This window comes from Gavialis gangeticus, unplaced genomic scaffold (assembly GCF_001723915.1).
Source record: "Gavialis gangeticus isolate Ggan-Ray unplaced genomic scaffold, GavGan_comp1, whole genome shotgun sequence".
NCBI lineage: Eukaryota > Metazoa > Chordata > Crocodylia > Gavialidae > Gavialis > Gavialis gangeticus.
Genome location: NW_017729022.1, coordinates 163,219,801 through 163,243,968, shown reverse-complemented (window position 1 = coordinate 163,243,968; position 24,168 = coordinate 163,219,801). Strand labels below are relative to the sequence as shown.

The 24,168-nt window shown below is 38.6% G+C and overlaps 1 long non-coding RNA gene across 1 annotated transcript in view; it reads left to right on the top strand.

The window, feature by feature from the left end:
- Nucleotides 1-20,282, top strand: part of LOC109296844 — a 50,845-nt gene extending 30,563 nt beyond the window's left edge. The window contains exon 2 of the long non-coding RNA XR_002097076.1: nt 16,886-20,282. This is a non-coding gene — a long non-coding RNA (uncharacterized LOC109296844). The remainder of the gene's footprint in view (nt 1-16,885) is intronic.
- Nucleotides 20,283-24,168: the final 3,886 nt, after the last annotated feature.

Genomic DNA, 24,168 nt, shown 5'->3' with positions numbered 1-24,168 from the left:
AGGTCCTGTGGGTGGGTGGGTGCCGCCTGGGGGTGGACTGCCACTGCTGGGGAGGGAAGCACCAGCCCCCCCATAGCCCAGGGACTGATCCGCCTCCTGGCAGCTCAGCTTCCCCTTCCCACTGCCGGAGAGGCAGGTAAGTGGGCATGTGCATGACACGTAGGCTTAAAACCCAACGCTTTAATTTAGGACCCCTGCTTCATCTACAGACAGAGACAGTGGGTACATCTACACATGCAATTAATTCAAAGCAATAAACTCTAGAGCAGTTTGACCTGGAAAAAAACTACTCCCAGGTGCAGCATCTACACACGCACCCAGGAGAGCAGGGGTGGAGCAGTTTATGCCAGAGTCGTTCCTGCCCTGCTTTGCCCCAAGATCTGGGTGGCAGTGTTAGGTGGTGAAACGTCTGGCTGGGGCACAAGGATGCTGAAAGTGTGGAGCCATGTGGCCAGGTTGCAGTCAGGATTCTGGCCTCCTGCTGGCTGGGCACAATTTATGCCTGCAGTCAGCATCTACAGGCATGTGTAATCACAGAAATTACCCCAGCCTACTATCTTTCTGCAGCATAAATTAGTTTACTATGGTCTAATACCATTGCATAAGTAGATGGCGATGCTTTACTCCACAGCTAATTGGTCTACTCTGCAATAAAGTGCATGAGTAAACACCGCCACCGTGAATAACTAAACATCCAGCTACTCCTCTTTCAGGACAGCAGCTACAGACTAGCCACAAGTGGAAGAGGAGATGTGTCACTTTTTGTTACTATAAAGGGAATGATTTTTGATTCATTTTAAAAATAAAAAAGAGGAGAAACCACAATGTGTCACAACCCCTTGGTCATGCATAAATACAGCACACAAACAGAACAGTCATGTCATAGAATTTCTGAGTGCCAATGTCACTAAAGACTATGTTTTCAAAAGGGTAAATGGGTGAAATTTATCCTGTGCAAAAGAAACTCATCAAGCACACATAGCGGCTAAGTTCAACTCTGCTCTGGGGTGGTCCGCTACCTACATATCTGTGATTATTGATAGATGACACAAAAAATAGAAAATGGTGTCAGCACACCATAGAAAGGTAGCATGCAAAAGATGCTTATTTTTATTCCATTGGTGTCCACATTTTAACCTCTCTCAGATCTGCAGCTGAATCGTAATTCTGTATGCTAGAAAGAGTTTTTTCTGTCCTGTTTTCTTGGAAGTTGTGTTAAAAAGGTGGTGATGCTAAGTTTGCCTCTAAGTTTGTAGGAATCCAAGCTTGAACTAGGTAAATAACAAATTCACCATAAAAATACAATTCAGGAAACCTCAAACCATTATACAATTTGTGGTTGAATTTAGTTTCCTTCAACAATGGGAGGGAACATTAGAAAAAATAAAAACATTTTGTTTCAACCTTTTTTAAATAAAACATTTAACTTTTCATTTCAAAATGGTTTCAGTTTGTGATGTCCTTGAATGGTATACAAAAGCAAGTAAAGAAGTGAAAGAAACCACAACAAAATGAAAGAGTTTTTTGTTGTTGTTGAATTTAACTTCTTGGGTTATGTTGAATTTTTTCCCCGGTTTGATCTTCAAGTACTAGTGCAGTAGTTACTTGAATCCTATCAAGAATCAAAAGGCAAATTATGAATGTAAAAGTCCTTTTCCATGTAACTGGGCTGATTCCAGGCTCCCCTACAATCACTTGACATCTTCAAGACCTATCTTGATTTACCCCAGAAAAGCAAAGAATCAGACCCTTTTTTAGTTACCGCATTTACACGAGACACTGACTTCTCAGTCATTACTGTGAAGTCATTTAGGATTGTATAAACTAGTACTAACTGCACAGAGTTACTGCACAGAGTTACTGCACAGCAGCATCTTCAAATGGCTTTTTCCTGATGCTGACTGTGTAGTCAGCGTCCCTGAGACTACTGTGCAATAGCGTTTTCATGCTTCTTGCCACGCAACGCAACTGCATAGTAGTCATGGGCTACTGCACAGTAGGCGTCTCACATAGATGCAGTCAGTAAGTATAAATAATAACAGAGAGAACAGAGGATGGAAGTCTGTAAGTATTTGGGACCTGATTCTGCATATGCTTAACTGTAAGTACTTAAATCCAAGTGAAATCAATAAGACTTATGTACAAGCTTAAAGTTTAGCAAATCTTAAGAGTCTTAGCTGAATCAGCCTGAAAAATTACAAGTGGATTCAGAGGGAGCCAAGTTCTCCCTCTCACAGTATATAACTCCCCTTGGGTGGTGTACACCTAAGAACAAATGTTGACCCACAGACTCCAGGTTTATAACATATTTAGAGTGAAAATATAATGTTGAAGTGCATTATAGTTCTTCCATTAACTCCCAACTGAGTCAAAGTGATCCCAGACCATCTTGGTTTTTTTCAATGCCACCTTAGGAAAACTTTGAAAGATAATATTCATGGCAGCACTGTCTTTTGGAATATGTCCCACGTGAATCAGCATCTTCCAGAGTATTTTATGCTGGGCTTCGTTTTTGTAAATGAAATCAATGTAAACTTAGATCCATCTTCTGGCAGTTCACATCAGGGTTACTTATTGCAAGCCAAACAAGTTGCTTACAAAATATCATCACATTCTTAGGTAATACAACCAGCCTGGTAGGGAATATCATTTTATCTTAACAATTTAGGAGATGAAACTTTAATGCTTTGCATATATTTACTTTTACAACATGCCATAAAGATTAAAAATACATTGTACACAAGTGCAGTATTTAATGTAGCACTTTAATTACATTCAAGTGTGTTACTAAATAGTCTTGAGAAAACCTTAATGACCAGCTGTTCTACCCTCTTCCCATATGTCAGAAATGGTTTCAGAAATCACATTCTGGGACAGTAAGGTTGTATAATTAGACAGCGTATAGTTAACACTTCGAGATTTTCCTCTTAAACTGTGGACCCTTTTCACTAACATATTGTGATTTGGTGCCAGCTTGGCACAATACAATTATGCCATGTGCCAAACTGCAACTGAGATGTACAAACTCTCTGAGACATGTTATGATTGCACCATTATCTTTTTATATCTTTTTCATCATTAGGACTGGATGCTTTTTATGTTATGTAAGATTTGGCCTTTTATGGCTGACAAATAAACTTAGTAAATAGGACAATAAATTTTTAATACTCCTTTCATAATGCAATTTGTCTAATCAGAATTAGATGTTTCTGTAACCTTGCATCACTTTTAACCAAAAAAAGGGCATCTTTCCAACAACATCAAGTGCAGACATAGGGAAATACTTCTTGTTCCTAATTCAGGACTATGCTTAAATGCACGCCGAAGTTGAAGCATATGAAGAATCAGCAAGGCTGTTCCCATGCTTAAGTTTAGACACATGTTGAATTAATCACTTAAAATGCTGATGCAAAGCAAATACAAGAAATTTCAGCATAAGCAAGTGTGTGGACACTTTGTTCCTTCAAACACTTATCATTCTCTTCCTCCTAATACTGAGAAAAGAATGTTTGTCCTTCTAGGATGTTTATAATTTCACTAGACAAAACACATCCACAGTTTCCAAAGGGGATGAGCTTGTGTGAATATATTAAGATCAAACTACAACCAGAGCTGTTAGTATACATGGGCAGCATATTCATTTTAGAAAAGTGGGGGGAGGGTGAAGCTCCACTCTTCTGATAAGAGAGATTTACGACAGTTTTTCTCCTAAGCTTGAATTTCCAACGACTTATTTAGATGTAAGCAATGACAGCTGTAATCATGTTTTAAATCTTGCTTTGTATCCTTAGTTATAATGTTGTTCAATTAATATTCAGAATAATGGAAGTGATGTGCCCCTTTGAAAAAGACTTGAATGCAGGCCAAAGCTTTGGGAAACTGATTCTCAAGAGGATTAATCAGCATTTAAAACTTGCATTAATAAAAATCTGATCTTCTACTGTGTGGCATGCATAATACTTTTCATTTTTAAGCATTTTATTTTAATAGTGTGGTATCCTTTGTCCTGATTTTTAAAGGGATTTAAAAATCTAACTCCTTAAAATCAATCCTGCTTTGACCCCTGTACATTCTTTTGCTGAATATGAAAATGTTAAAGAAAACCTTACTTCTCTATAAAATAGTACCATTACAAGGGATAAAGAAAGTACACTGTAGATGTACACTTGGCAATAGACATGATCTGTTTGTGTATTGGTTTGACTTTACATGAAGTATTATTTAAAAAAAAACAAATCTAGACCACTTGTTTTTAAAAATGGGGTTAAAACATATCATGAAAATACATGAAACCATAACTGGAACATTTTTGCCAAGACCTTTTGCTATATTATAAGAAATATTATTGAATTCTCTACCCAGCAGGATTGATTCAATTACTGAAAGACAAACCTAATCTATGCTTTGTTTTGTTTTTCTGATCTTATTAATGGGCTAGAGAAACTAAAGGGTTCTGTATGCAGTTTTGCATATAAATTCAATTCCAGTACACCAGCTAATTTATCAAATTTATCATGCTAAAGAGTCAGTTATTAGTCAAATAGTTTTGTTTCATGTCAAATGCAGAAACTAAATGCATTTTTAAACCCTTGAATTTTTTTTTTCTTGTAAAGAGCTTTTTTGGGGGGAGGGGGTAAGAAAAAGGCTCACTTAAGTCCTCCTATGAATGGAATAAATCTATTGGAGAAATTCTTGTAGCCCTACTTATTTTATAAAAAAGCAACAGCTTGTGCTTGGTGTATGCATCACCTGCTTTTACTTTATTCCAGACCCAATCTGATGCTTCACTTCATCATAACAGTGACAAGTTCCCAAAGTGGTGCCAAAAGTTTTTGTAAGACATTTTTAAATCCTCACTGCTTTTTACTAAAATAAATACTTGGACTGTAGTAAACAATGACAATGAAATACATATTATCAACTCAAATGTTGGGAATTTTAACCTTTTATACACAAAACATCCTGAGTTGGAGATATCTGAAAGAAAAACGAATTACAAAAATATGTATCCTTCACATACATTGAGCATGTACCCAAAATGAGGTCTGAAGCATAACTAATTAGGACCCTCTCATGTGTGTGTGCATGTTTGCACCAGAGTTTAGACCAGATTTCAGCTGTACTGGTTTAAATTGGGAATGGTTTCATTTAACTCAATATATAGTTTATATCAATGTGATTGTTCACTTGAGTAATGCTTACAGGATGCAGCACCAATTTTCAATGCTCATTAAATAGATGCGAGTAATAATCATTACATCACTATACATGAAGCCAAAAAGTGCTTTTGTTGTAAAACCCTTTTTCTAGGGAGGCTTATTCTACCATACTTACATAAGGGTAAATTCTCAGCTGGTGTAAATTGTCAGAGGTTCACTGAAGTCAACAAAGTCCACTTATACCTCACCTGAGGAGCTGCTAAGTATTAACACACAGTGAATTGTTGCAGGGAGATCAGTTGGACTGCTCCTTACAGTGTCAAGTGTTACTGCATGGGAGAAATCATGGCTTCATTGACGTCAACAGTGAAAAATGCATTGGCTTCAGTCAAGTGAAGATTTCACCCTTTGTGACCAAAGCTATGGCAAAATAAAGCGTGGAGTTTGTGGAACTCTGCTTTGAAAGCTAAGTCTGGAATAAAACAGCAATCAGTTAGTAAGCTGGAAGCAATTTTCTTTTATCAAAGTATGAAAAAAGAGTAAGCTCTGTTGAGAGAGAGCTGTTTTCAAGTTTTAGACTTTCAGGTTTATAAATATCCCTATAACTTAAAAACTTCTAGCCTTCTAAGATACTTTTTTTGGTGTTGTAGTTTCTGACTACTTCACAGTCCTCATTGCCTTTAATGCCCTCACACCAGGCCTCTGAGGCCAAAATTTGTCAGGAAGTTTCTGGCACAGCAGGAAATGGAACCCACATCTCTCAAGTCCTAGGTAAGCTCTAGTATCATGGGTTCACCCTCCCCTTCTTTAAGGACCCATGGCCTTTATCATTTTGACAAGGTTTGTTGTCCAGCCTCAATAAATTTTAAACACATGCGTTTTCACAAACCTGGTATGGGCCCAGGGACAGAACAGATTCAGTCCCTCCTCCAGTAATTGAAAGCACCTAAGTGAATTGTTGCAATAGTGAGGTTCCATACAGACAAAGCTCTCCTTCTGGGTGCTTGCAGGATCCATAGCCTCAGGCCCAAACCTTAGAGGTATTTATGTATCTAACTCCCATCTGTTTCAATTGCTTATTGAATCTCTCAAAACCAGAGAGATTGAGTCCACAGCACAGTGCTTCTTTATACAATGTATATGTCATTTATTGTATACGAAGTGGAGCATCTCCCACATGACAGACTGAAAACCCAACAGCTGAAATTACTCAATAGCTCAGTGGTTAGCATGCTGCCCTGGAATGAGCATCATCTTCCTGCTGAAGCTAGGCCACTGGGTAGGCAACAAGCAAAGTTTAATGGTGCCAGAGGGATAACAGGCAAGAAGCTTAACTTATAGCCCAAGGAGGTGGTTGATACCCTGCCAGGAAAGGTACAATCCTTTGTTTCCAACGTTGGTTGTGCATTTTGTATTACTTAAGCCCCAGGCAGACGTTACATTTGGTGTGCGATTCATTAATTACACAATAAATGGCAACATGTCACACATGCAAGATACTTAAGATACAATAACATGCCAAACCAGCCACAAACCTGTTCCACATTCGGTGTGGAACAATTTTGTGGCTGATTTGTACCATGCTTAATTAACACATGTGGCAAGTAGGCTTCCAGGAGTGGAACATGCAGACCAGATGCATGTGTACCTCTTGACCATGCCAGCCTATGGACAACCAGCATGTTCTAAGGGCAGTTGTGCCACTGGGCTGCACCAAGCCCTTTAAAAATCTCAGGCCTATAGAACTTGACACCGGGGGACCTGTCCTTAATGTCTGGATCCTAGTGCCCCAGGACTCTAAAAGCAGGTATGCAGCAGGATGTCAGGTTCAATGTGGAAGCTGTGGCTCACACTTCCCCAGAACCTTAAAAAAGCAAGTGTGCAGTGGAGTGGCACAAACCTGAGATCAGGGAAAGATTTCCTGATGTCAGACTCATGGCATCCCAGGACATTAACTGGCCAGGCTTCACCACGCTCCTTTCAAGTTGCCAGCAGGTGCAAAGCCTGGCTTTGGGGACTGAGTCCTGATACTATGTTCCCTGTGCCAGCAGTCATGCAATTGGGATAAGAAAAAATGTATCCCTGATCCCCAAAATTGCACATCCTGCTATGCATGACTTTTGGGATTGGGTGTTCAACAGTTCCTCTGATCCCACTGCATGATGATATTAATGTCTGCCAGGGCAAAAGACTGCATAACAGCTCAAGGAGTAGGAAGCAGGGTGCTCTACCAGTTTGAAACTAATCTCAGTGGAAGTGGAAAGGCCTTCTAGTGGGGAACTGCATTGCAAGCACTACTTCTTCCGGCAGGAAAAGCCTATTAGAAGACATTACCAAGAATCCTTAGTGGGAAGGGATCCTGATCCACACCTGCTTTGTAAAAGTCCTGGGGTACCAGGAGTCAGACATCGAGGAAAGGCTCCCCAGATTTATGATCTCCAGGCTCTAGACTTTTAAAAGGCTCTGTGCAGTCCAGTGGCATCACTGCCATTTGCACATGCTGACAGGAGGAAACCTAAATCCTATTCCAATATGACTTAGGGTATGTCTACATATTTCAATGAATACAGGTCAAGTAGACACATCCAAGCTAACTTTAAAGTAGGCAGTTCATGTCCTGCTAGCAATATAGCTACAGCAGTATAGAGCTCAGTGTGAGCTGAAAAAACCCACCCATGCAGCTAATTAAATATTTGGGTAGTTAACCTGTGCTGAACCCTGCTTGCTGTGCCAAGCAAGCTAGTTTAAATATAGATCATATATATCTACATTACTAATGGCTGGAGTATAGACTAGTGGCCCCCACGCTATGGCTGATAGGTTACATATTGCCTGGGATAGGTCTATGGTTACAGGAAATTTTGCTTTGCACAGACATATGATCCTTCAGTGTGACAGGGAAAGTAGGATGTGAGGTTTACTGCAGCATGTTACTTGCTCAGAATTGTTTTGCAGGGACCACCAAAGGTTGGAGACTATTGGTACAAGTATACTGTTAGTCATGCAGCTAAGTTTTAGTGTCACTTAGGTGTTCCCCCTTACTTAAATGATTTTGAAACTTTGCTTTGTTTCAAAAATACATGCACATCTAATTATATATTATTATTACATATGATTTTAGAAGGCTTTTAGAGAACACAACATACTCAAGATTGGGCTTGGAAAAGGAAAAATAAATGAAACCATTTATTTGAATCCTTCAGCTGTTGAACATGAATAAAATGAAACCTAAATCTGACCCTCTCCTGCTTTTGGTTTTGCAAAAAAACACCAGCAAAGGGATACAAAACCTAGATCACTTCAGCATTTACTGGTGTCACTGAGGTGCTTTGGAAAAATGTAGCCCATATAATTCGTAGGTAATGTCCATGTTTTGATTAGCAGCAAGCATGATACATCCAACTATTCATGTTTTACAAAGCATTTCAAACCACTACTCAGGCATTACTGATAAAAATGACAAAGTACAACTACACAATGTATCTCCTCTTAAGCCTAAAGAGAATGTAGTTTTGACAGACAGACTATACAGTCACTACTCATATTTCCACAGTAAAAGCAGCTAATCATCACCTATTGAGTAAAAGATACTCATTATGATTCATTATGTAATGTTAACAATTAAACTGTATGTACGTCTATTCTGTTCTGTTCCAGGTAGGTCTTTATCCATCCACCCACCCACCTATCTATCCAATTTATTTTTGTGGATCTATTTTCAACTTTTCCAAAGATAGACTTCATACAAGTGACTTCCATCTATTTATGTGGAAGACGGTGACTGTGAAAGAGAGTTTTAATAATTCTGTCAAGATGTCTTGCTACCAGCTTCAGACATACAAAGTCAGTGCTGAAGGCTGTTCCCAGCAAATGGGTATCTGGTCATTTGGATTAGGGGGCTGAGAGTAGACAGATGCAATGCTAGCCACAATCGTACCCTTTTGTGCTATTAGCACAGAGTCTAGTGTGCCTGAATTATGCTCGTCTGTTGGGCCAATAGGCTTGGGTGGCTCTCTGGTTAACCCTAGAGGCTGTTGGCAGTCAAAAAAGATTAGGAGCAAGTGCCCACAGGTGTGAAAGAGCACTTGACTACTGACATTTTTAGGCTTAAAAAAAAACTTTTGGATCTTTAATCCTTCCCAAAGCTTCTTGTGCTTGTGATGCAGATATGGCATAGCATTAGTGAACAAGCTGTTCTGTTGTATTTGCTCTGGGTTAGTAGGAGTACTGTTACCCTCTTGGTTGCTAGATTCTGCTCTTCCCTGGATTCTATTTTAACCAGACCAAGTCTAGCTTGGCTAGACCTCATTGAAAGGTTATGATGTAGACCCTTTATCATGTTCTGTAGTGAGACTGTATTTTAAAGAAAGGAGATTTGCGAGTAGAGCAACCAATGAAAATGAAAGTTACCAGGAAAGCAGGCATATCTAATCTGGTATTCACAGAGGCTGAGCACCTGTAGCTCTCATTAGAGTCTATGCTGATCAGTGTTTATTAATATTATTTATTTTTTGTATTATAGTAGCACTTAAAGGCCCCACTGGAGATGGGCTGTCATTGTGCTAGGCACTGTACAAACAGTCAGAGATAGCTCCTGCTCCAAAGAGCATTTGATTTAGATAGAGAAGAAAAATAAAGCATGAAAGAAAGGAAATGTTATTATCCCCATTTCACAAATTAGAAATGGATTATTAGTCCTGATTCTATAAGGTACAGCAGCAGAACTGCTCACAGGCTTACAATTAGGCATATGTTTTCACTACGCTTCCTCTTCTAGTATGTCCATCCAGCCAGTGAAGGTGTGACTGTTGTAAACATCCAGTGACAGAAACTTCATCACAGGCCAGCAACCCAAATACATATCCAAATTTCCTACTAGATTGTACAACCCATGACATACACCATGTTTTCTTTGCATTATTATTGTCACTATGTATGTTAGCTAGATTAAAAATGGTTTGGCCCTACCTACCTGCACTACAGTCACACCTTCATGACTTACATAGGCATACCTTAAAAGGATACCTGGCAATTTGTCAGGATTAATAAAAATTGAAAATGGTGGTGGTACTAGGTATTTTCAGCGAGTTAAATTCTGTTTGCTAAATTGAATTCTAAGGCTCCTAATGAACAATATAAAATGGAGATTGCAATAGGTATTAAAAATACTATAAATATTTATTCTTCTGGTTGTTTGGGAACACAGATGACTTTCTTCATAAAGCAGATTGTTAGAATTCAACCCCCACAATACATTTATTGTTAATTCTCTAATTAGTTGGGAACTGATCCTTTTGGGGATGACACGGTACTTTTATGCTGTACAGCTCTTCATTGTTCCTGGCTGGTTGGCTTCTCTTTAGATTAACACTTTTGACTATATGGTGCTTATATGTGACAAGAAAGAGACTCTATAAATGGATTAACTAAATCAATAAATAAATCTGACTCAAAACCCCTACGGTGCCAGTAATATATACTTCACTTATACTCTGTGACTTACTGTATCTCTTAAGAACATCTGTATAGGTTAGATTTGTTGTAGTTACTTTGTCTCTCCCAAGTAACAGACTTTTAACATGTTACAATAATACTTTTAGGTATAGTTTGACATAAACCAGGTAAAATTGATGTCGTATATTTTGGAAACACATTAATTTCATTATTTTCTTCCCCTTAGCATTTTTCTTTTGCTATTTTCAATTATCTTTATGTACGCACTCTAGAAAGAACACATCCACATTGAAATGATTAATCAAAGGAAACTAACAAAAATAATCACTTTCAAGTACTTCAAAATATTCTAATTTTTTAATGGAGAATATGCATTCTTAAATTAAATATGCATAATAAGTAACATCAATAATAAGAATAAAGTGGGATATGTGAGAACGAATGTACTGTTTTAAGCAAAATGCATTTGATTTGCAGGGTATAAAGGCTGGTTTGAATCGGTAAGAATCAGTGCGAGAAAAAAAGGAGAGAGAGAAAGCCTCATAATGCTTATAAATTGTCCATAATTGTATGGATTTTAAATATAAAAGTTGGCAGTGGCAAAAGCTAAAAGCCATTAGGAGAGATATTATTGTGCAATGCATCAGTAACAGTAACTCATAATCTTAGAGAAAAAAAACCTAACTAGAGTTTTCTAAAATTTTGATAACTATACTTGAGTCTTGTCTTCATGTTTACTACAATGATGGCATTGTTCGAAATGACATGGCCTAATGCATATATGAATCCTGTTTGAAAAGAGCTACTAATTAACATGAATAGTCTTCTTCTCTGAAGGTCGTTTATTACAAAGTTCATTTTTCAGCTGAGCATTGCTAAAGTAGTCACTCTTGGTAACAGCCATTAGATTAAGAGACTTAGGCCCATTCTTTTCCTGACATCAGGCCAGGGTTTTCACAGAAAGAGTCACTTCTATGCCAAGAAGCCCTTAAAAATACTATTTGAAGAGAAAAAGTACTGATGTAATTACATTGTAAATATTTCTGGAGTTATTTATTTAATGAAGATAATTCTATTCATTTTAAAAGTAAGTTTTCCTTATCCGATATTGTAGCTCAACTCATCCTTGTGGGATCTTGGATTTCTTCAGTCATAATGATTAATTAAAATAGAGAGATACTGAATATTTAGCTTTAGATGTGCTAGTAGGCCGACCTACTGCAAAGTATTAGATATGAAAGGCCATGGCAACATTACTTCCTCCTTCAGTGGCCCCAAGATCACCTTCATCATTTCAAGATCACACACCTTTCAGAGAGCTGTGAAGAAATCTTTCTTAGGGAATAATCCTGCAAGATTCAACAAATCATGTCTGAGTATCAGTACTCATTTGCCCGTATATTTCAATGCTTTGCCAGTCTGGGCTCTGAGTGCATAGCCCTTGAAAAATTAATTCCTTTTACTGACTACATAATTACCTCCCTTTTTGTCACATTTGAATAATAAATCCAATGGTTGCCTGTCCAATAAGAGCCAAAATAAGGAGAAGCTGTGCCTCTGTAGAAGGTCAAGTTACCACATCTGAGCAGGGGATGAGCTCATTTCCTGTCTTGTTGGACACCAATTCAGCTATGCAGTACTACAATTTTTGGACTTGGAAGGCGATCTTTCCAGAGCCACCTAGAACATGCTGCTAGCATCCACACGATGCAGAATTCACTTAATGAATCTATTTACATTTATACATATTAGTGGATGAAAAAAATAAGTTAAGACACTTCAAGACAGGACAGGGACATATCTCCCTCTCTATGGGCATGTCTACACAATGATGCAATGTGCTATGGTGATGTAGTGTCCACGGGCATCTACACATGACCAGCAGCTATTTTGCCATAGCAACCCACTCCCCCAGTACAGTACACCACTATGGCAAAGTAGCTGCTAAAAATACCGGTGTGCCATGTGTTCAGTGCAGTAAAGGAAGTACTAAATCATGGCGGAGTAACAATGTCATCATAGCGACACATGTAGACATGCCCTATACGCACAGAAAATGGAGACTTAGTTTTATTAGGAACTCTACATACCATGCTGAAGATAACAACAATAACAAGGATGAGTAGAAGGAGAGTATTCTTTCCTGGGAATTTATTGAATGTGTACAGCTCAATAACAGTGTTTTGGGGAGGAAAATTTGGAACCAATAAATGTATGTGGCTTCTACGCTAAAAAAATATGTTCAACCTTCACAATAGTAAGTTCCTGTGTCAGTGATACTTTAGATTATACCATTTTGTCTGTTTATATCAATCTAATATTAAAAATGCTTTGGAACATTTTATAGGTCGAGACTTTATGGCCAGGTACAGACATTACACTTTTACCAATACAAGTGATCGGAAACTGGTCTATACCCATAACAGAAGTTCAGTACACAAAACTGGTGTATACCTATAACAGAACAGAAATTCAGCACACATAGACAGGTTTAAAAATGGCCAATCACAGTCTAAGATTTCCTCCCCACCCCTCTCTTTAGAGGGCAAATGTATATTCTGTTCATTACCAATCTAACCTACAGCACTTACAGAAAACAGTGTAACTTAGATCAATTCCATCTCACACTTCTTGAATGTTTCTAACTAGCCTATAATTGCCATTATTCTGGCAGTTACTTGATTCCAGGTGTAGCAAGATCAGTAACAAACATTTTCTTTTATAGTTATGATATCTTTTGCAATATATTTGTTCCATTTTTATTATTTCTGCCTAATGTTCAAGCATCCTAAGAACTGGAGTGTTGTGAGGTAAATAGAATCAAAGAAGTTCCAAAATATTTTCTTCTTTGAGGCCTAATAAATGAAAAAAACATTCTCAAAAGGAGTTATGAAACTGAATTAATAGAGTTCCATTCAATTCATTCTGTTTGGAGGCAAAGATTTCCCCTTCTCTGCTGCTCAGTAAGCTTATAGAGAAACACAAGGAGATCAACCAAAACTGTTGATGTTCTACAAATCTAATCCCATAGATCTTGGGGCACCCACAAAGAACAGGCATGTTTGTAAAGAGGCCGCACCCCTCTGGCAGGGTAGCTCCATCAGAGTCCTGTCCCCATGGGATTTTTGCCCACCGCTGCCTGGATTTGGGTATATTTAAAAATGCTGAAGGGTTAGGGTTGTCTCCTATAAACACATCCTCCAGATTTGAAAAGAAGCTGGGCCCCTAAAAGTAGTAATTTTCCTATTTTCTCTTTCCTTCTCCCTTTCCCTTTATATCTGCACAGTCCAGTCCTAACACACTTGAGCAAGAAGGTTTTCCACCAGGTTATGAAGAATGAGAGCATGTGCGGTGAAGCTTCCCCCTCCCTTTGCTGAGTTCCACTGGGTTTTTCCTCCTCTCCTCCTGCGTTAGCAGAGGGGAGCATATGGGCCTTGGAGATTTAACGTTTCATGGCTTGCTTGGCTGTCAAAATGGTTTACATTTTTGTTCACTGTAACATACATAGTGATCATCTTTAAGAAAAAAAATTGTACGGCAGGTCCCTAGATGCCTTTGCTGGGAGCAGATGTCTGAACAAGAGCATTGTTAAACCCCTCTTGGATTTTCATTTCCCACCCTTTGGTAAATTCTAAATTGTACAACTTCGCATACACTGAACCTTTCTCACTTCCCAGCAGAACTTATTAAGATGGTTTAGGGTGGTGAAAGGTTGAGACAGGGAAACTTAGAGATTTATAGGACACTGAGACGGATTCATAATCTGTATTGATGCCATCATCCCTGACCATGTGACAGCCAAAGCAGATAAGCCTATGACTGAACTGAAAAGATTTCTTAAAGCTGGTAATCGATATTGAGCAGCTCAGTCTGTTGAGCTATCAAGTTCAGAGATATCCATGTGATGGTGCCGGGGGAGGGGAGATTCAGAAGGGAACCTAGAAAAGCTGACAGAAAGACTTGTAAAACTGGAGACACAAAATCATCAGTCAAGGTTTCAGCTTGCTTATGGCAGCCTTGCGTGGAATGGAGCAGTAAATGACACAGTGCAAGGGTGGCCAGCCTGAAGCACATGTGCCACAAGAAGCACGGATAGCTTTTGCATGTGGTATGCAGCAAGTCAGTGAGGGGGCAGGCAGCACGGCAGCACATAGGGCAGGAAGGAGAAGGTAGAGCAGCATCAGCCAGGGAGAGCACAGAGGAGGAGGCAGAGCAGCAGGCTGGGCAGAGGGAAGGGATCAGAGTGGCACTTGGGAAGGATGCAGGGCTAATTTGTGATATGCCTGCTAAAAGGTTTGGCCCCCACTGATGTGGTGGGTGGATGGCCTCAGGTGAGGAAAGAACAGGAAAAAACAAAAGGAATGAATTGATTTGGAAAGTATTAGAAGTAAAATGTGGGGGTCCTTATCTTGAAAAGGATGGGTCAGTTTTTGAGCTCGAAGGGCTTGATTTTCAGCAAGTGCTGAGCACCGACCTGTCCTCTGAAAATGAGGTCTGTTTCAGCTGTCTCACAGGGCATCCAAAATCAGTCCTCAGTATTGCAAATTTGCATATTGAGCTTCTTGTTCAATCCCTCTATTTGCAGTTAGGGTCAAATTCTGAAGTTCTTACTCAATCCCACCTTATCTTCTCTCTCTCTTTTCCCCCAGAGGCAGCCACCTTCTCACTACTGCAGGGCTGAGGATCCTGGTGCAGGGAAAATACAGATCCTGGCTGGGGTTGGAGAAGATGTTTTTCATTCTCCACCAACCTCATAGGTGCTCCATAGCAAAGTTAGTACTGAAAGAGTAAATGTTTGCTTTTTTTGCAAAATCTGTGTGGAACCCCACCCCATCTATTGTTTATGAATGTCTAAAAATCCATGGATTTCATAGGGCACAGTTCCCCTATTTGTCCCAATCCTTGGTATAATAATACAGCAAAAACTCTGTCAAAAGGACTTTCTGAGTCTTCCTGCTTGTGTGGGCTTCATCCATTAGTTTCTCCATTGATTTCTTTGGAGGGGGGGGGGTTAAAATAAATAATACTGTCAAGCTTTTAGTAAAGGCTTAATGAGCTAAAGAGCTCTATGTAAGGACTTAGAAATATAGGACTGGAATAGGACTCTTTGGCTATTAAGTCCAATCCTCTGCATTCACAGGCAATCATTTACTCAAGGGATCCTCAAAATTGCCACTTGACACCTTCACATACAACTAGAAGATACAAAACCAGAAACTTTAAGACCACACTAAGAACAACATGCCATAGCTAAAAGCAGAAGGAAAAGGCCATTGGCAATGCCCTGCTGGTGCAACAACAGAGAAATAATAGTTAATGTGTGTTCAGAAGACCTTAGGCAGATGGCAATGCCTCATACTACAGAAGAAGGCAAAAGCCCACCACAGTCCTTGCCAATCTGACCTAGGAAAAAAATTCCTTCTTGACCCCAAATTTAAAGATCATTATTAGCTCCAGTTAGAGAATATACTACATAAGTTACTATATTCTGTAGTTCAAAATAGAACAGGTGAGGATAAATTTGCAGTCTGCCAAAGGACATGCAGCACAATCCTATGCCCAACCACATTTTTTTGTGATGATTTTAGTGTAGAAAGATTGAAAACTTTTGCTAGTCAAAATAAAGGTTGAAGTGTAACGACAATATTTCTTAAATAGCTGCATTGCTCAGAAAATGAAGAAACCACTTCCAGGAATAATCAACCAGTATGTTTGTTTCCACACAAGGACTGTGTTCAATGGAACTAACACTGGTCAGATGAAAACCTAATAATAAAGGTGAAAGTTAGGTTATATCTTTTGTCTTAGAGTGTTATGGTTCAAAAAAATTCTGCACTATGAATCTTCTGTTAAAATAGCCTTCCTGCTAAAGAATAGACTGTTTTTTTCTTTTTTTCAAATGTTTAATTAATGGGTTGGGTGTTGTGTCTTCACTTCAATAAATTGTTAAAGATTTCTGGGCCACATGTGAATGAATACTTATCTTGAAAGACAGAGCAAAAAGATATTAATAATCATGTTTCCCTTGTCATATTTACTGTTTTGCTTCTAAAGGGAATATTAGTCCACTAAGAGGTTCATAATTAGGAGTATGCCAGATGGGTTATCAATGTGGTTTTAAATTTTTATACGTAGAGTGCTTGTTTTGCAAGAGATGCGTTGGTTCCATGTACAGTAGTTAAATATAAATATCTTTTAGGACAGGGTTACTAACTGCTCTATGATTTTGAATCTGCTGTTTGTTTATTCCTTTTCCTTTTTTTTTAAAACAGGTCTGGAGGGATAGATGAACTGAATGGACATACCAGATGGAAGAATAAAACTTGAAAGCAGAATAGAGATCCAGAACTCTAAGCCTGGAAAGCTGAGAGCTTTAGCTAGTAAAAGGAAAGGAAGGCAAATTAATTATTTTGGGATTTTAGACACCTTTCCTATAACATTTTGGAAGATGTGCTCTTGTGCGGAGAAACGATTTAAAAAAGGAAATGTGTGTGTTCTCCAGTCACGTTATAGCCAAACACTAAAGTTGCCATGTCTTGGATCTCTCTCTAGTACAGATGCAATATGTGAAATTGCTAGACTGAAAGCAGAAATGTTAAAAAATACCTAGATCTTTAAAGAGATTGTGGTATAATGCATTTGCAAAAGAGAACAGAAAACTGCCATCCCTGAATTTTTAAGAGTGCAATTGATTTAAGAGGACAAAGCTCATTGGAGGTCATGTCATTTGTGCTCCTAAGTCACTAAGCACTTCTGCCTGGTCATCATATCTATATATGTGTGTGGTCCCCATGATTATATCTGCATGCCTCACACTCTTTTAATGTATTTATCTAGACAGTGTCCTGTGTGGCAGGGAAATATTGTCTTCATTTTGCAACTGAAACAGATATCTTCAAGGCCAGATGTGTAAAAGCATGTAGGTACCTGATTTTAGTGAGCAATACAATCCTAAACAACTTTAAAATATGGGACAAACTGACTTGGACAAGGCAACAGTGGAAGTGTGTGGCAGACTACAGACTTGAGTCTCCAGTGACTATACTGATCAGTTAATCACAGGACCGTCATTCTTTTCTGTCTGATGAGCACCTGGCAATATTTAAATGGTAATAAGTAGTACAGTATCTAAAGAGCAACTTATGAGACTTCATTTAAATAGACTGGAAAAAAGGTAATTTAAGAAAATAGGATAACATTGTTCAAATATTTGAGAGGTACTGGCTTGAAGAAGGGCAAGGGACTAGTTTTTGTAAATGTTTGTACTAATGGTGTAAAATTAAGCATGAAAATATTCATGTTAGCTATAAGAAAACAATGCTCAATGATAAGGGCAATTAGCCAGTGGAATAAACTGCTTACAGTGCTTACTGAGGTAGTTGAGTCATGATAATTAGAGGTGTTTAAAAATAGTTTTGATAAAATGCAAGTGAGAATATGAAGTTCTTGCATGATAGAGAGGTTAGTCCAAGAAAGCTTTTCTGATTTTATGTGGACAAAGGCAGAATTTAATGTGAGATATTAATTAGGGTGTTATTTAGCTGAAATTCAAGACCCACAGCTGCTGGTCATATAGCGCCCTATGACTTGCAACCAACAGAACCTGGACTCATATTTTCAAATTTCTCAACAGTGACCTTACAGAATTAGAGGGAGGGCTAATCCTTTATATCTATCTCTTCTTGGGAGAGATAAGAAGATTTTATTTATATCTGTAAAGGTTCTTTTTTTCATCATAAATAGATAAAATGTCTGCTTTTGAAGATGTTTGCATTACAAGAGGGGCCAACCATTTTTTTTAGCCAACTAAGATGTCATGAGAACAAGCACTGGGTGGTTGCTCTAAAAACTCACATTTTTTATCATTTCAGGGGCAATGTTTGAACTGCAGGTGAGGTAAGGTGAGATTGGTATATCAAGTAAAAAAAAGGTAGAAACATTAAGTGTAACATCTGCTTTTCATATTTTGAGTGCTGCTTCAGGATGTTTTCTAGTGGTTTCATCAGAGATAATACAAATAAATAATACCCACCATACTTCTTATATAGCTCTTTACAGCTGTAGATTTCAAAGTGGTGGAGATGTGCCCAGCAGTGCAAGTCAATGATGAGTTTTCACTAGACATTTTTCATGAAATGATTCACCCCTCAACTTCTTTTCTAGGTATCCCCCCTCAGATCTTCTGGGAGAGTACCCTCCTAGGGAGAGACCCATGACAAAGTTCAGTATTATCTTGACCTACAATGGCACCAGAACCATGAGGCTTTCAATAACGATGTTGGCAACCTTTGTAAAGAAACAAAGGTTTGTACAATAGAGTCTTATTTAACCTGGTAGAATGTAACATATTGCATTAAGAAACATGAATGGTTTAATGCTACAGTATGGGAGATACAACCAAATGTCAGATAAAGTGAATGCCTGGTTGCTCTAGTTTGTTTTAAGCGCTATGCATCTTAAGCAAGCTCAGGCAGGACCTGTCTGCCTCTAGCCTTTACACCAGAGAAGAAGGAAGCAGTTCACAGTCACACTTGCCTTTCTGTCCCCTCTGGCAGAAGTACCAGAGGACAGGCATATCACACTAGGCAAATCATATAGCTGAGCCTATTGAACAGTCTCATGCATTACAATAATGGATCTATGGCCTTAATTTTCCTAAGAACTGATTAAAATCATTTTTAGCTTCAGGGTGTGGAAGAGAAAGGAGTACTAGGGGGATATTTATAGCCAAACAGGTATCTTACTGTACTAACATAGTCTAATATGGTTCTATTCTTAACAATGTCAGTCACCTTCGGTTAACCTGCACAGTGAAAAAGTTTTCTGATGCCCCCAGAAGTGAAATACTGTTTCTGTCTTTGTATTCCTACTTGTGCTAATAACATCAGTTACAGTACTGATAAAAATATTCAGGGTACCGTGTTAAGTCTGTTTCTTAAACTGTGATCATTATGTGACTAATCATAATAATAATATGATATTAGGGGAAAAAAATGTTGGATGATATTCCCTAGAGAGAAATGAATTTCTTTTTATCATCTACAGTAGTTTATTTCACATATTCATGACCCTCCTGGTATTTTTTTTATGATGAGCCATAAAAATGACAAAATACATTAGCAAAGTTCTCGGTTTATGCTAAAATGACCATATTCAAAAATAATAACAGAGACTTGTATCAGCAATGCAAAAGATGCATGAAGTAATTGGTGCTTAATTTGTACACAAACTGTCAAGGCAGTTTTCCTCACGGCCTGCATCTTCTGAATTCATTAGTCTCTAATTAAGGCCAGTTGGGACCAGCAGTTAGAAGGTTAAAGAGGTTCTGACAGCCCTAATCATTGCTCAGGAAGCTGAAAATGTATGCAAAGTCTCGGCAGATGGGGTGAGATCTGCCTCTGCCAAGTGATAACTGTTATTCCTTTGCACCTCCAAAGCTGTCATCCTAATAGGCACATTTTAAATTTATTAATGCTCTAGTTACAATGCATACACAGTCTCTAATGGTATGTCATTCAGAGTATATAAACTGAGCAATTAACACATATTACCTGGTAATGGTAAAATTATTTGTTGCCTGTTTGATTTTTTTTTGTTTCCTAATCCAGCAAGAATACTTATAAGCAAAGACTTTTTAATTTGTTCCAAAATAATAAAAAGGAAAAAAAAAGATTCTGAGCCACATGTTTATTTGACTGGCATTAATTCTTTGTTTCTACACACATAAAGCTTGAACTAACTTTACTTTGATTTCTTCCCAGAGTCTTAGAACCCAGTGACTTTATTTTTTTCTAATACAGTTTCTAAAATTGAATATTTTCAAGCATTCCTATAACATGTTGACATGCAAATGTTCCACATTGACATTATTTTTGGTGTATGCATTGATTTGAATTCCTCAGAAAAAAGTATCCCTCTTTTTTCTTTCCCAGTCACTTCAATGGGATACCCATGTCTTGTTCTTCAGTGTGATGGTATCACCCTCTTTAATCCTATTTTGTTTAAAGCTCCCTAACCAACAGAAAGGCATTTTCTCAGGTCTCTCTTGTCTATGCTAAGGCTTCAGCCACAAGAGGTCTTTAATTAAATGTAGCATTTGTGCAACAATTGTTTGTAATCCAGGAGCCCACAGAAATAGAATAATATATAATGAATGGTTTCTAAACTGCAGGCTTCATCAGGACTGCAGGATTCAAAACAGTCCTAATAATGTGATATGGTGTTAATCTAAGCAACAGAGCAATTATGTATTCAATGACTTATAGTCAGGCCAGGAACCTATTCCTCTGTTAGAACTAATTGATTTACACTCTGCAAAGCTAACATAAAAAAATATGAAAGAGAATTTAGGATAATTAAGCTATGGGCCTGATTCTTTTCTCACTGGTGTAAAACTTACAAGCACATCCCTTTAAATTAATGGAATGACACGGGTGCAAAATCAGAGAAGGAAAAGACCTTCTGATTACTTTCCTCTGCTAAGATCTCAGTTGGAAACATTTCTTATCTTAGTGTTTCATAACAAGTCATTTAAGGTCAGAACCAAAACACCCCAGTTGCCTGGTAACCCAGAACTGCTGTCAAAATGTCCCAGGTGAGGGCACAATTTCTTCACCTACAGTCTTGTGAATAGTTCCATTGAAGGTAAAGGAGCAGCTTGTCCAAGTAAAACACTGTATGAATGGGCCCCACATTAGGTACCATGATTTGAAGAAGAGCTCAATACATATCATGTGAGGGTTTGTCAACAAAAGAAGCAGTGCCTGAAGGACTTCACTATTGTCATGGCCATTTTACAGATGGGGAAACTGAAGGGCAGAGAGTAAAAATCACTTGGTCAAGGTCAACCAGCAGACCAAAAATGGGGGCGGGGGGATCCTATAACAGAGAAAGGAGATTAAAGCAATGAACAGCATCAAGAAATTAAATGGGCTGAGGAATAGGGGTAGAAAGATGAGCACAATGGCTGACTCAAAATTTTGTTTAAGAGAACATTATTTCAATGACCTTTCCTGGCATTGCATGGATGTACAGTACCACTCCTCAGATATCTACTATAGTGTCATTGAGTCAGTAATTGTCATTCAATGGGCAAATATAAGCAGTGAAGAAAGCCTAAGGTACAGTGTGGGCCAGATGCTTGAATGGGGTAGATGGTTGTCACTTCATTGGAGCTTTGCCAACCTACAGCAGCTCAGGATTCTGCCATATCTACTACTACTACTGTTATCTACTACTTTTTTGTACCAGCCTCCCTACTCATTAGTATGCTCCATCATCAATGTCTCTCACTCATCCAGAAGTCTGAGGCCTGTTCTTTCCAAGCTCTTTTTCAGAACTTTATTTTATTTGTTTCAGCGTATAAAAATGTACCTTCCCAGTTCTCTAAACACATGTACAAATTATTTTTTTTTTAAAAATACCTATACATTTAGACTGAACCAACCACATACCAACACTGTGATTCTTCCCATTTCCCTCTCACCCAGCTCTACTGAGAAAAAAGGAGTTTTGTAAGATCAACCTATATTTGGGCTCTGTCACACCAAGGAGGGTGCACATTCTACAGGTCTGGTTATTTAGAAAGCCCTGCCACGTATCCTTCATATACATCTTGAAGTTATTCATTAGAGTGCCTCAGCTGATCGTAACTGCTATATTATCACACATGGAAAGAGGTTCTTTCACTTGGTATAACTGGTATCTGAAACCTGCTTGCAGTTTACTACTTCAGTACAAGACAATGATACTTAATTTATAGATTGCTTATATAATCAATTGGAGAGAGATAAATTAGTGTGTGTGAGTATATATATATACACACACACACAACAAGGTTGCTATATGCTTCTTATAAAATGTTCTAAGCAAATTTTCATGGTTTGGCATTAAGTTATCTTTCCATATATTCAAGTAAGAGTATTAAATGCAGGACTTTGTGTAATACTAAGCTGTGGTGAAGCTAAGGCTCTGAAAAGGAGCTCCAGAAGAACAGGCCTTACTGACCTTTGAATGGCTTGATTTTTCTTGACTCCCATTACTCCTTTTTCATACCAGTCTCCTGATTCAGTGGCTGTGTCTACATGAGATGCTGACTGCGCAGTAGTCAGAAACTACTGACCAGTAGTGTTGTGGGGCAGAAACAGTACACACCAGTAGTGATGTGAGACTACTGCACAGTAATCTTGGGCTACTGTGCAGTCAGTGTCACAAAAAAGCTGCTCATCGGTGCTTGGCATTTGGTACTTGCCATTTAGTACTTGCTTACACAAGTACTAAATGACTATGCAGTCAGCATCTCATGTAGATGCGGACAGTATGTTCCATTTTTCTGTCTCTCAGTCATTCAGAGATCAGTAAGCCCTATTCTTTCCAAGCTCCTCTTCAGCTCCTCAGCATAACCAAAAGTCCTACAGCATCATGTAATAGGAAATACATGTCTATGTTCTCTAAGGTAGACAGGATGTAGATCAGTTAGAAATAGAGTTAGAAAACCAGAAACCATTTAGTTGTGTTTGTGCTTCCCTTTCCTTTAATGTACTTTCTTCCTAACCAGTCTGGATAAAAGAAACTGGTATAATGTTCTACAGATGGATCAGTGATGGAAAACGTGTAGTTAGCCATATTTCTTATGGTGTGACTTTTCTGGTAGTGCTGGCTACCCACCCAGTCAGCACGTAGACATTTGTGGAGTGAATCATTTCCATGTGCTTTGCAAAAAGATTAGTCCAACAGTGCAAATGATAATCATATAATAAAATATAATATATTTATTAACAAGTATGTTCAGAGTTTGAATCAGGGATACTGGTCCCAGTATAGAACTGTCTGCTATTCCCACCCATGATTCTGAATCCCTTTGACAGAAAATTCACTGTTGGAAAAAAAGGTGCAGACTGTTTGCTTATTTTTATTTGCAGCTACTCTTGAGGCACAACTCAGCAGGTATGCAAAAGGCTATGAGAGTTACAGGTCAGGGGCAAAGCTTGGTTTAGGAACCTAGCTAGGAGCTAAAAAGTTTTGGAGCCAGAACTCTAGTCATCACATTTAAAGACCCTCCGCTGACAGAATTACTCTTCTGCCAAGTGTAGTAAAGCTCCTACCAGGCCTGGCATCCAGGTCAAAGCACATGAAGACACTTCTGCACCATCAAATGGTGCCTTCCCATGTGACTTCATGTTCTGGTGGCACAGCTTCAGCATGGAGCTGCAGGGAGCTGCCAGAAGTTTGAGGGTGTGCACTCACACCTACACCCATACCCACACCCACACCCACACCGGCAGATAGTGGTGGCTGTTGCCTCTCACCAAAACTTCTGGTGACTGAAGCAACTAAATATAGACATTGCCAAGTTAGTCAGAAAATGAATATAAATGACAAAGTAAGGTGACTTGTATGTACAGATGACTTGCAACACTAGCAAGGTACCTCTCCATTTGCACAGGGCTGAATTAGAGAGCTAGGAATGATTCAGGGGAAAGTAAAAACACTGGGAAAGCCTTCTTCCCCTTCTATTCTGCCAGTAGGGTTAGGGACAGAAATTACACATCAACTG